The sequence below is a fragment of the Propithecus coquereli genome, unplaced genomic scaffold (genome assembly GCF_000956105.1).
Source record: "Propithecus coquereli isolate 6110/MARCELLA unplaced genomic scaffold, Pcoq_1.0 Scaffold66, whole genome shotgun sequence".
Taxonomy (NCBI): domain Eukaryota; kingdom Metazoa; phylum Chordata; class Mammalia; order Primates; family Indriidae; genus Propithecus; species Propithecus coquereli.
This window is the reverse complement of record NW_012152618.1, coordinates 9,186,418-9,191,929: the sequence shown is the minus strand read 5'-3', so window position 1 is coordinate 9,191,929 and position 5,512 is coordinate 9,186,418.

Sequence of the window (5,512 nt, the reverse complement as noted above, 5' to 3'; positions counted from 1 at the left end):
GCTATTCCATATAGCCTAGGTTTGGAGTAGGCTACACCATCTGGGTTTGTGTAAGTACACTCTATGATGTTTGCACAGCAATGAAATCACCTAACAAAAAGCATTTCTCAGAAAATATCCCCATCATTACATGATGCATGACTGTATCGAGCTGTACATAGTGTGGTTCCTATTGTACATTGTACATCAGACTGCATATTCATACGTTGTGTAATGAGCACATTGATTCGGATGTATTTGATCTGCTCAAATGCACTAATGTTATATAATAATCATGCTACATTGATTTTATTATCACTGTCGTTATTAAAAAGGGTCTGAGGAAGAACTGCCCCCCGAGCCATTCTGCCTGCCAAAACCATCCGTCTACCTTGGTCTTGGTGGACAGGGGTCTTGTGTGAGGCCCTGTTAGTGATGAGGTCCCATCTGCCCTGAGATCAGGATCAGGTGGGTTCTGAGTGTGTCCTGAGACCGTTCCAACCCTGGGAAAGGGGGCTTTGCTTGCTCTGCAGGGGGTAGCCCAGGCAAGGCAGCCTCCATGGCCAGGGGAGCAAGCCACTCCTTCTCCGGGAGGCTGTGGTGGGAGAAGTAGGCAGCGCATCTGGAGAGGGCAGCAGCAGGCGCCCCCCAGGGTGACCCAACTCTCCCATAGCCCTGCCTGCTCTCTTCTGGACGCCCTGTCTTACGGATGGCTTCTCTCCCCGCCCCCACCGCCAGGCCGTTGCTCCCTCCTATGTACTCACGGAGCACTCAAAGTCTCCATGCCATTCCTCTAGCACTGCTCATACTGAATATTCTCAAACTTAAAAAATTCTAAGACCCTGTATTATTGACTGGATTGGCAGGTGCTTTAGGGCAAGGCCATGAGGTTTACATCTGTCTTTATTTGGATGTGTGCCCCCAGCAGAAGACAGCTCCTCACATGTCCTCCTTTGTTAAAAACTGTGCACAAGGTGTGTTGTGGCAGTGGCTACAAGCAAAACAACAAACAACAATGACATATGTCTATTATAGGCAAGGAAAAGAGCACCAAGGAAGGGCACAGCGAAGACTTGTCTTTGCCAGGTAAGGCGCTGCAGGAAGACAGCTGGTGCTAGAACCCAGCAGGGGTAATTGGCGCTCACGAGGGGGCTCCTAGGTTACTGGATCCACAGAGGGACACAGCCATTGGTGACACGCTTTCTCTCCTCCAGGCAACGCATAACACAGGCAATGGCGTAGTTACTGCCTTTCTGATTTCCTTAAGCTATTTTTGTTTTATTCCCAAACATGACATCTCTTGTCTCCCTTTCTCACGGAGTTAATTAAAAACAACAGCAGCAATAGATAGTAAAGAGAAGACTAAAGACAGAAGTGTTTGCCCCAGGCTTTGAAAATTAAGTTGAGAAGAAAGAGTAGTATTATTAATATCAATAGCTGTCAGTGAGAGCTATCACTTGAACAGCTCTCAGAAAATCTCCACTTCTCAAAACAGCCCTGCAGTGTAGACACTATCCCCATTTTATAGGGGAGGAAGTGCCAGCTCAGAGAAACTACCCTCACGGGCTGGGAGATTTCCACACTGGGATCAAGACTGAGCCACACCCCACATGTCTACAAGCACACACTAGCTGATGTGGACTCTGGAAATGTAATTCATTTTAAGATTAGCATATGCAAAAAATTATCAAGATAGCAAAATGCTACCAGTGCTGCAAAAAAAAAAAAAATACATTGGATGTAATACATTTTCAATCCAAATCAAAGCCACTTTTTTCTCATCTGCTGTTTTACAAGATCTGATTTAGCCAGGGCTCCACCTTGGAGTGATCTGCTCCACTCATGAAGCAGGGGGTTGGGTCGCCGCAGAGGCAGGGGGGTGGGGAGTGGAAGGCCTGTCTCCTTGTGTCAATGAACCTGCCACTCCAGGCCCTGAGGACAGGTGAGCCCAGCCTCTGTAAGATCTCACTGGCCTCCAAGATTTAAGAGCACCAAGGAGGGGCCAGGGGACCAAGGGTCTTTAGAAGTCTCAAGGCAAAGAGAGGCTCACAGCGCCGCCAGGTCAGAGTGGAACCAGGCTCCCCTGGTGGGTTCAGGCCCCTCATGCTCTGCTGAGGCGTGGGAGCACAAGGTGACTCTGAGGCTGAGTGGAGAGGAGTAAAAGAAGGAAATGTGGCCCCCCACGGATCCTGCCAGGGGATGGGAGAGGCTTCTGTGCACAAGCCTAGGAAAGAAAGAATATGAGAAACTTAGGTTCCAACATGTGCTCTGATGGGGACTCAGCACTCAGTGTATGGTGCCACCAACATTTATTTGTCATCTGCCGTGTGCCAGGGCCTGCACCAGCTGCTGAGAGCACAATGGTATATAAGTTGGTCCCTGCTCTCCAATCAGGGAGACAGACACACGACTAAACATGATTTGCTGTCTGCTAAGATAGCGCCATGCGGAAGAGGCTACAGGTGACCAGAGAAGGAATTCTTAGCCCAAACCAGAGGATTCTTAGAGGAAACGACTCATGAATTGAATCTCAAAAGACTGGCAAAGGCTAACCAAGCAGAGACAGTGGAAAGAGCACCCCAGGCATGGGGACAGGGGTCTGGCAAAGGCACAGAGCAGCATATGAGGAGAGGTGCCTCGTTCTGCTTGGGCTGCCATAGCAAGGAACCGCAGACTGGATGACTTAAACGGCAGAGTTGTGTTGTCTCCCAGTCCTGGAGGCTGGCAGTCTGGGATCTAGGTGTCTGCAGGGTTGGTTTCATCTGAAGCCTCTCTCTTTGGCTTACAGCTGTCATCCCTCTGTGTGTGTCTGTGTCCTCAGCACCTCTTACAAGGACACCAGGCATACTGGATTAGGGCCCATCACAAAGGCCTCATTTTGACTTAATCACCTCCTTAAAGACCCTGTCTCCAAATACAGATCACATCCTGAGGTGCTGAGAGTTAGGGCTACAACATACGAATTTCGGGGAGGGGACACAATTTAGCCCATGACAGTGGGGAAGTACAGGCGGCTGGTGCCCCCAGGGGAGCTCAGGTCAGCAGCTCAAGGGACATGCAGAGAGCTCTGACTTTGCTCTGGGGATGGCAGGCGCTTTGACGGTCACAGAGCCCCAAACTCAGCTCTCGCACTTGGCAGCTGTTGAACTTGGGCACACTGCTTTACCTCTGAGCCACAGTTTCCCCGTCTGTAAAACTGGGGTAAAACTATCTACCTCACTGGGTTTGTTGTAACAATGAAAAGGAAATGTTTCTAAAGCCATTGCACAGAATGTGACAAGCAATGGGCATGCCAGGTGGCAAACGTGAGGAGAGTGAAGGTTAACAAGGCCCGGCATCCAGGTGGCAGTGCAGACGTGGCGCGCCACTCCCCAGGGCAGGCAGCGCGTGGGCGCGCGAGGCCCGGAGCCCGGCGTCGGTGTGTGCCAGGCGGCACTGCTCGGGGTGGTCCGCACCGCCTGCTTCAGAACCGCCGTTTGACAGCGCAGGCCGCGCTCCGCCTTCTGACTCAGCAGGAATCTGCGCTGAAGCGGCTTTCCGGATCTGAAGGGCGGAAAGCGTGGAGGGAACCGTGTGGATCTCACTGTCCCTACTTCTCGCGCGAGTCCAGGAAGAAGGAAGATCTTCCCAAAGGGCAGAGCGGGTAGCCCCCTCGCCGTGCCGCCGTCTCCTGCAACACTCCGAGTACAGCCGGGCTAGAACCCCGGGAGTCCTGCCGCGACAGTCAGACGTCCGCTGTTGCTGGGCAATGGCTGTGGCCTTTGCGCGGTGTTGGCAGCTCCCCAGGACTCAGACGTGTGGAGAATATGCTAAACGTTGGCCTGATCATTTGGGGGATTGAGGGATTGTGAGGGACCAAGCTCGTCTCCTTCCAGAAATTTAATGAGCAAAATATTACAATTAGTCAAGCCTACATGGCCACCAGCTGACCCGGACGCCTGCGGTTCTTTAATTAAGCTACAGCGATGAGACACCCCCCCCCAAACACCAGGTGTCTCCCACAGAGTCATGACCAGATGAGTTAATTCTCCTTGAGTCATTAACCTGAGAGGACCATTAGCTCCCTGGGAAGTGATCTTAATGTGAACCAGCTACCTTTTGCTGGGAAAAAATGCTCTGTCCCTTTGACATCCAGTTCAGGCGGAACAGCCAGTCTTGAGTCCAATGGCCATTTCTCTAGAGTCGGTAGCAAAGTGAGAGTTGTTCATAGGCAGCCTCCGTCGTGCCTTATCTTCTCAAAAAATGCGGGGCTCTCTCACCAACGCCTCCACACTCTTACATGTGCCCCACACAGTTCACGCAGACACGTGGTCGTGCACACGCACGCACGCACTCTTACCTTCTAGGGGCCAGCTCCGACGGGCACTCACCTTCCCGTGGTAGGGGGTTATTGGGCCTGTCGCTGTGATTACAACCTCCCTAAGAAATTCTGCTAGCCTAGCACTGGGACCCTTTGAAACCAAAGGGCCGGTGGGAGCTGCGCTCGGCTGCTGTTCGCCTTTGCACTGCTCATGAGGATGGTGTTCGCTAAAAAGCTAATTCATAATAGACGCACGACTGGGGGCAGATTGAATGTGCTGGACCAGGACGCCTGTGCCGCTGGTGTTTGCTGCAAATTACAAATGAATGTATACTTTTCATTTCATGCTCAGCGTGGTGCTTGCTTAGCCATGCTTCATAAGCGTGAGACCAGGAGCTTTTGTGTGAAAGGAACAAAATGGCATTTTTTTAAAAATGAAAATCTGCATGTCAGACTTGCCTAATGTAGACTGTCCACCCCTGCCTTGGCTTGTTCTCAGTTGGGCATTTACTGCATCCTGTTCCTGGCTCTGAAGAGCCCCTGGCTTGGAGTTGTTAGTCTCTAAATGGTGGGAATTTCTACTGCGGCGACTTCGGAAGAAGCTGTCCAGCTCAACTCAGCTAGCTTCATTCCATCGAGAAGTATTTGTTAAGAACACACTGGTGCCAGCCGGCAGACCTAGGGAGCTTTCATTCTTGTCGGAGAGGCTGATTATCAAAAACACCGTAACAATGATCACTCAGATGTTGGATGGTAATGGCTACGAAGAATAAAAAGCCAAGCACACAGCGGCAGGGGTGGGGTGGGGGACACTCCCTCACGGGGGTCAGGAAGCGATGAGAATGTCAAGGACAGAAGGAAGCCCTGCATGCTGGAGCAGAGGTGCTCAGGGCACAAAGGACAGCAGTCCGGGAGGGAGGCAGGGCCTTCGGGCTGTGCCGGGGGGCTGGGGTTTGACTCCAGAGCAGCGGGCAGCCGTGGGGGTCGCAGGCAGGAAGGCTGTGTAAGGCTCTTACATTCACAGAGCCTTGCCCTGCTGTGTTTGCAGAACAGACTGCAGGCAAGGAGGGGAACGAGGAGACTCGTTGGCGGCTGCCAGGGAGGTGCTGACGGTTCTGATGCCCCCAGAGAGGGGGAGCTGGCAGGGCAAGATGCCAGGGACCCCTCTCGGCAATAGTGGGGAGGTGCCACTCACTGAGATCGAAAGACAGAGGAGGTTGGGGCGAGCTGGGG